Source organism: Otolemur garnettii, unplaced genomic scaffold (assembly GCF_000181295.1).
Source record: "Otolemur garnettii isolate 467f Iridium unplaced genomic scaffold, OtoGar3 scaffold00055, whole genome shotgun sequence".
In the NCBI taxonomy this organism is placed as follows: domain Eukaryota; kingdom Metazoa; phylum Chordata; class Mammalia; order Primates; family Galagidae; genus Otolemur; species Otolemur garnettii.
Genome location: NW_003852450.1, coordinates 4,362,195 through 4,370,203, shown reverse-complemented (window position 1 = coordinate 4,370,203; position 8,009 = coordinate 4,362,195).

The window sequence follows — 8,009 nt, the reverse complement described above, 5'->3', positions numbered from 1 at the left end:
AGGACTTTCTTGGCAAATCCTGTGTTCCTTCAACTTGACCATGTTGGAAGATTCTAGTTTTGGTGAAATCTAAAGTTTTTATGGCCCACCTTAAAATAGCAAAGTAGTTTTGCATAGCCACTGTTGGACACATGTGGGCTCTGAACTATTATTTGAGCAGGTTCCCTGAGCTTTGGTTTTCTTATCTAGAATAAAAGAAGGTGATGCCAGGGTTGGAACTGTAGACACAGAGGGGTACTGCAGCAGGGCTGCCATTTTGGATGAAGAGATGAACTAGAAGCTTCCGAAAGCTCTTCCAATACTAAGATTCTTTGATTTCCCAATTGGGATCTTTCCACTATTTCAGGTGATAGATAACTCTGAGCTCAGGTCCGGTGCACCTGTGTCCTTAGTCAGGGCCTAAAGTAGTCTTCATGTCAGGGGTAGAAGGGACCCAAGGTGATCACCCAATCAACTTTTCATGGTTCAGTTGAGGAAACGGAGGTCCACTGAGAAATGTCTGGCCCATGTCAGATACTGTGAACCAAGGACTAACACTTGGATCACTAGCTTCCTGGTCCAGGGCTTCTACCATCCTATCATCCATCCCACGTTCCTCTAGGGTAGAGGAAATCTCCCATTTTTAAAAGACATCACCATTACCAGTAGTAGTCACAACCTTTCTGGCATCCCTGACTGGGGATCCAACGACTCTTCAATCAACAGACGTTATTGGCGAGTCTACCACAAGCAGGGCCACGGAACATAAAATGTCTCACAAACTCCTGGCCCCACAAAGTCACAGTCTGATGGTGGAGGTGCAGACACGTGATACTGCTGGGGCCTCAGCGTACTTCCTGCTGTGTGTTTCGGCGCGTAGTAGGTGCTTGGAAGGAACCTGTGCTAATTCTTCTTAGTCTCAAGGCGAGTCCGCAAAGCAGCCCCAGGGTCGAGCGTGAAGAGAAAGGAGCGTTTTTCCCCATCGGCGGGGCGGTGCCCCAGCATCCTCCTCTTCTTCGTCCAGGTCCCCGCTGGCCTGGCTCTCGGCGCGCGAAGGGAGGGGCTCGGGGACGCGCACGCAGGCTGTCGGGGGCGCGCCGGCCGCCCGGGGACGCGCACGGGCTGGTCTCTGCCCTAATGCGGCGGCTGGCGACGAGAGGCGCTGCAGGGGACGCGGCCGAAGTGGCGGTGCCGGCGGCCGACAGCTCCGACTGCGCCCAGTGCCGGATCCCTAGTCCGTGGAGGTAAGCGAGCGCGAACACCGGAGTGATGCGGTGCGGGCTCGTGGAAAGCTATCTGGCGACACCCCCTTGTTCCCGCCCGCCTCTGCCTCTCTCCATCCCCGACCTGTCCCCATCCCCCTTCGTCCACATTCCCCCTCCCATTTCCTCCCCACACCTGCCCTGAATCCAACCGGTTCCGCCCATACCTCCACCGCATCCCGTCCATTCCCCACCCCCCGCCCACCCCAACAACCTTTCTGTCTGTTGATCGCATCCCCTCCCCCTTCCTTGCATCCTCGCTCTCTTTTCCCTTTCCTCTCTATCCCCGCCTTATCTGTGAGCCCTGCTTGCTGCCCTCGTGCTTCTGTTCACCTCGACACCCCGCTTTTGATGACCCCATTCCTACTGTTTTTTCCACCGCGCCCGGCTCATCCTCTCCTCTTGCCCTCCCTGTTCTCCTGCCCGTCCCTCCCCCCCTACTCCGTGCGCCTGTCTCTCCAAGCTCCCTTACGGGTTCTGTCCTCCCGCAGCTGCCCTCTTCACCCCAGCCTAGCGCCTTTCCAGCTGCCTTTTGCTTTCCTTCTGCTTCATGGTCCCTTTCAAGAGCCCACCTTCTCCCCCTTGGCTTTACTTGACCTGTCACCCTCACTTTCCCCACCTGCCCTTCCTGGTGCTGCGCGTAGCTGGGGTTTGTACTCCAGCCTTTTGCGCTGACCCCTGGGCCCTCCTTCCTTGCGTGAGAATCGCTGTTGCGGAATAGACCCTCTTTCTGCATGTTGGATCCTGTTCGTGGTTTAGGGGGTAAGGATACTGGGGTTAGCAAGCCTCTCTTGTGTTCCTCTCCAGACATCCCTCTTCTCTAGCTGTTCAGGTTTGTTTCCTAGATGGACTGGGGGAGGGGATGCTAAGCACGAAACTAGGATGGGAAGGAGCTGGTCGGGGGAATGACTGAGTTGGCTCATCCTGGGTCTTGGTCTGATCCTTGGGATGTAAAAACCTGCCTGCAGGAGGAGCCCTGCTGGAAGGTTAGAGAACTCTGGATTTTAGAAAGGATTCTTCCTTAGCCTCTAAGTCAGCACTTTGGCATCAGGAGCTGTCATGAGTGTGGCCCATGGGCTGGGCTAAGAGTGGGCAGAGTGCTGAATCACCCAGAATCTGGTCCTCATGGCAGCCCCTCTCCTGCCCAGAGCCAAATTCTTTTCCTGATTCCTTCCTTGGCATTTGTCATGGGCTATGTGTGTTGAGCAGAGATCCTGCCCCCCTCAGTGTGAAGGAGTGGATAGATGACAGTTCCCCTTTTCTGCCTGTCTCCCTGGCATGAGGACCTGGTGTGTCTCATCTACCCTTGGAACTGTGCTGAGCTCTGCTAGGCCCCAGTCAAATTTCCGGCAAGGCAAGGACAGGCCGCAGCTTTGAGATATGGTTGGACAGAAGTTGAATTGTTTGTATGGAGCCAAAAGAAGCAGGCTCAGAACCCAGAGAACTTGAAGCTTAAGCAGGAGAAACCCAGGGAAAATATGTGTGGAGAGTGGAAGCCCCTGGGAACGGGGCCCATGCCAGCTGAGGGGGCAGGGGCGGGGAGAGGGAGGAAGGCAGAGGTCTGTCCTCCCTCTGGTTTGGCCAGGATAGGGTCTGGTGGGATTTCTCTGCAGGAAGAGTAGAGATGAGGGCTCTGCTATGCACCTAACACCTTCTACCTTTTGTCTTGACTGAACTGGCACTTCTGAGGGAGGGATTTCTTCCCCTTGCCTTTGGATTCAGCTGAAGGTGTGTGTGTGGAGAGAGAGAGAGTAAATAACACAAATGAGAGGAGAGACTCACTCACACTGAACCCCAGAAATTGTGTTTGTCTCTGTGAAACAGGAAACAGAAGCCCAATTCTTGTCTTGGGGTCCTCAGCTAAAACCCAGAGGCTTAAATTGGGGTGGTATTAAGAGCAAATTCAGACAGATGCAATCCCTTCTCTGCAAGGCTCACTCACTTTAGAAATCTGAGTGATTCCACTCCTTCAGCTCTGTGCAGTAACTCTCTTAAGGCCGTGGCAGTGGGGGCGCGTGCAACCTGGGGACTGGGTGTCCCTGGCTTTGTCACCCTGTCTGCTCCCTCCCAGCACGAATGGGGGTGGGGCAGAAAGCTTCCCCTGGCATCAGTGCCTCAGGGCTGCCAGCTTTTCCTGGTGGAGGAGGAGACATCACCTGCTTCTGTTGTTGAAAACTGATTGGATTAGGGTTCTGACGTTGAAATGCTTGATTGGTGCCCAGGTTAAGTGGAGAATCCTGGTAACATACACATTTTCCCAGTTTGGGTTAATGAGTCTCATCCTTCACTTTCTTGTTTGGCATCGCAAAGGCTACTAAACCAAGGCACTCAGAGACAGGAGCCAGCTGCCCAGAGCTGGAGGAAGACTCGCCAGTTGTGGGCGGCACCTATGGCTCAGTGAATCGGGCGCCAGCCCCATATAGTGAGGGTGGCGGGTTCAAACCCAGCCCTGGCCAAACTGCAACAAAAAAATAGCCAGGCATTGTGGCAGGTGCCTGTAGTCCCAGCTACTCGGGAGGATGAGGCAAGAGAATCACCTAAGCTCAAGAGCTGGAGGTTGCTGTGAGCTGTGATGTCACGGCACTCTACCAGGGGCGACAAAGTGAGACCCTGTCTCTACCAAAAAAAAAAAAAAAAAAAGGCTTTTCCGTTTTGCCTAGGCAGTTCCTGGCAGGTGGATCCAGCTGCACTTACAGGGGCTGGACCTTATAGGGACGCATTGTAGAGGTAACTGAGAACTGGCTTCTGGCTTTGGATTTCTGAGGGAGGTAGGCTGGACAAGGGTCCTATCTTTGCAGGGACTGAGGGACAGGATTCCAAGGCTATCACCACTCTCTTGCAACTTGTTCCCTGCCCCCTGGCCTCACTCCTCCCTCAGGCTCTTTTCCAGACGGAGGCACACTGAGATCCCCAAGACCATCCAAGAGTTGGGTGTGAGGATCATCTCTTTGTTTTTAGAAAAAGAAATTCTTAGGAAATTAGAAGGGGAGAGGCAGAGAAGTCCAGTTCTCAGTCTGTTTGGCTGGGGTGGTTTTGGGGAGTGGGGTAGAGAGGAATGAGAGGAACATAAAGCTGGTTGCATTCTCATTTAACCGAGATTCAGTAAGCCCTGCAATGTGCTGTTCTGTTAGGTGCTGAGACCATAAAGATGAAAAGTTAGACAAGGCCTGATCTCTCCGAGCTCTCAGTGTGATGGAAGAGGGAGATGGATAATCAGACAAATAACGTAGATAAGCCTGAGTGAGAAGATGCAAGCAGGGATGTCAATTCTGGTGGTCTCAGCCCCCTCTCCTCTGCAGCTATGATGAGAGCTTGGTTGATGCTATCCAAAAGGTCATACCCTGAAGTTGACTGTCAGGAAAAGGATAAAGGAGGAAGTGAGATTCAAGGTGTTATCAGCTTCCCAGCTTGAAGGGCAAGAGAGAGGATGTTCTGTGTACAACTGAACCCCAGTAGGTATTACTTCACTCTCATAGGGGTAACGCCTGTAGGAAACTCTGGAATGAGGTTGGAGTTAGGATGCCAGAGCGAGACAGAGGAAAAAGGCCTTGTTTGCCCTCAGGGAGCCTCCATTGTGGAGGGGAAACAGCAAGTGTGTATGCAGGGAGGTCTCAGAAGCAAGGTGAGGAAAATACTGTAAACTCTGATGCACATGAAAGAGTCTGAGATTTATGGGGAGGTCAGGGTCAGGTGAGAGTCATCAGAGAAGTCCAGGTAGTGTTGGGTTGTCAGTGAGCAGGAGATGTCCTCAGAAGCTATACACCTGAGCACAGGTTCCCATGACTATCCATGGCTGAACTGGGGAAAGAGCCTGAGGACATAGACTCCCTGCCTCATCTGTCTGAGAAGCACTTCTCTTCTCCACATACATGCAGTTTAGTTCATTTCATTAGTATGTATGTTCTGAGCCTTTGAGCCTGTTGGGAACTGTGCTTGGTATTGGGCATATAAGTCAAGTTGGAGAGACATAAATGAAAACGTAGCACAAGAAATACTATAAGCAAGGTTTGATGGGTTCCTGGCACTGTAGGAGCATGGAGGAAGGGGTCACAGTGGGCAGTAGGACCTGGGGTGATCAGGCCAAACTGTTGAAATGGATCCCTGTCTTGCCTAGAGAAGCTTAATAGCAAACCTTTGAGTACCTCTTCAAAATGCTTAGCTAGGACCAAGGCCTAGCTGCAAGAGCGGATGTTGGATGCATAGGGCCTGGGAGCTAATGGCTGTGCTGGGTGCTTGAGTAGGCTTTGCTGACCCTGGGCATTGTCAGATTGTGCCAGCTTGAGAACCCTTGAGCCACTCTCCTTCCATTAGTTCTTGAGGCAAGCCAGAAAAAATAAAAGTGGCATAATAGCAACAGCCATTGTTAATGAGTACATCCTGTGAGCTAGGCATCCCAATATGTGTTTTTACATGTATTGCCTCATTTATCTTCATAAGGGTTACCTCAATAAGCAAGGTACTATTTGTTCAGATCCTGATTTTTTCAGAAGATGAAACAGACTCAGAGAGGTTGTTACTTGTTAAAGGTCAGAAGATAGGTAAATTGTAGAGCTGGCATTTTAGCCTATATGTTAAACTTCAAAGTTGACTTCAAAGCCCAGGCCCCTGTCCTCTATATTGTACTGAACTCCACCCCAACCCTGGTAGAAAAATAAAGACCTAGGATGTTTTATGAACATGCACAAGCCTCTCTAGGAAAATCTATTAGAAGGCCTCAGAATGCATTTTTAAATACCCACTTTGTTCTTCTGAAAGATATAGAAACGGGATTCCTGCTTTCAAATAGAAGAAATAAGACACCTTGGGTATAAAACAAGACAGTGTATAATTAAGTCTTCTTTGGGCCTAAGACCCTGGACAGTAAAATTTCAAAGGAAGGCGTGATCTGTCAGTTGGATCAGGCTTTTGGAGCCAGCCAGGTGACACGGCATAGTGGAAACTGTTCAGCCTTTGTGGTCAGACAGATCTATGTTCAGACCTGGGTTTTTGCACTTGCCAGCTGCAAAGCTATAGCTCCCCTGGAAAATGGGGGCTATGAATAGGAACTTTGCAGAGCTGTTGTAGGGATTAAATGTGAGAAGATAGTGAAAGGCCCAGCACAGTACGCCTGTTAGTAAGTACTCATCACTTGCTAACTGATATTCACAGAGGAAATGGGAATGGAGCTAGCCTTGAAGAATTGGCAAAATTTGTATATGAAAGGGAAGAGAATATTCTAGAAGAGGGAACCACCAGGTGTGGGTGTATAACTTGGCAGTTTTCAGTTCTCTGGGAAAGAAGCATTCTGCCAGTTCTCCCCCACCCTCACCCCTGCTTCTCCCTGGTCCCTGCAGCAAAGTCTTGCTGGAAAAAGACATCATCATAAAAGGCATAAGGCTTATGTTCTACCTCTGGCCTCATCACTTACAGAACTTAAATGTGTCTCTTTCCCTGTAAATTTAGAAGATTGCCACAGGTTCTTGTCCCAGAAGCCTAAGTGTCTGGGATTTATGTCATTGATTAATTTTGTGTCCTGTCTTTCCTCTCCCAAATGCAATGCCATGAAAAGAGTCGAGTGACTGGGGCACAGTGGGGTCACCCCTCTGGCCTTTGTCATTCCCTCCGAGCTCCTGGAGCTCCCCTCCTCCAGGAAGCAGCTGCCTGAGCATCTGCCTTTTCTTCCTTCACCTGCTCCTCCTCAGTCCTCCCCTCCCTGGCTGGGCCAAAAGGCCTCCCTGGCAGCCCCTCTTCCCATCATTATGATGCTAATCGTGTTGTTAATTTTTCTGAGATCCAGAAAGAAAGCCCCAATCTGTTCTAATGAATTTAATTAGAGAGGGGCTTGGAGGGCTTCAGAACCTCTTACCAGGATCACAATAAACAGAGTTAACGAGATAAACAGCCTAGGATCAGCCGCTCAAGGTTTAGACAGGAGGATTTCCCACTCAGTCCTAAAACAGAGAAGTCCTTGGCACCCAGAGTTGGAGGAAGGCTGTGTGGGCTGTAGCCTTCCAAGTGGACTCCCTTTGGTCTGTTTCTGCCTGCCCCACATACTTAGCTTCATACCTGGTTCAGTCATTAGGTGGTAGGTTATCCTCCTAAGGTCTAATTATTATTGTCATTCTCAATGAGCACCTATTATTTGGGTCAGGGGACCACATGATCTTCTGAGATATTCAGAGGCTGGAGACACTATCTCCTGTCCTATAGGTAGTAAGAGTTATAAGTTGAAATATTAGGAACACTTGCTAATTCCAGACAGTAAGTGCTAGAAGGTTGGTGGAAGATCACACTGGGCTTGGGTAATGTGGAAAAGCCTCTTGCAAGAAGGAATCCTTAGGACGGGTCTTGAGATCAAAACTTGAAGACTTAATTAGAGCTGCTGGCAGAAGAAGTGTTAAGGCAGGAATGTGTGGAGGGTCCTTGCCTCAGGATGAATAATTGGCACAGGGTGGGTGATGGGCACATATAATTCAGTAGTGAGGGATGTGTCTGGAGCAGCATGTTGAGACATGATCTAGAGCCCTCTGAGTGCTGGAGTCTTTACTCTTTTGACCTGGTTATATTGGGGTCTCTCTGCTTTCTTCTCTGAGCACTTGGAATGGCCAGCGTGGGGAAGGGCCTTCTGGGATGGTAGACGCCTGGCCTAGTTATGCTAGGCTAGCTCTCCTGGATCCCGTTGAGGCCAACTGGGGTGGACTGACCAGATGCTTAGCTTTGTTCTCAGATCTTGTGATTTTCTGGGATGAGAATGAATGTTTGGCAGAGCAATTACAAGGACTTTTCCCA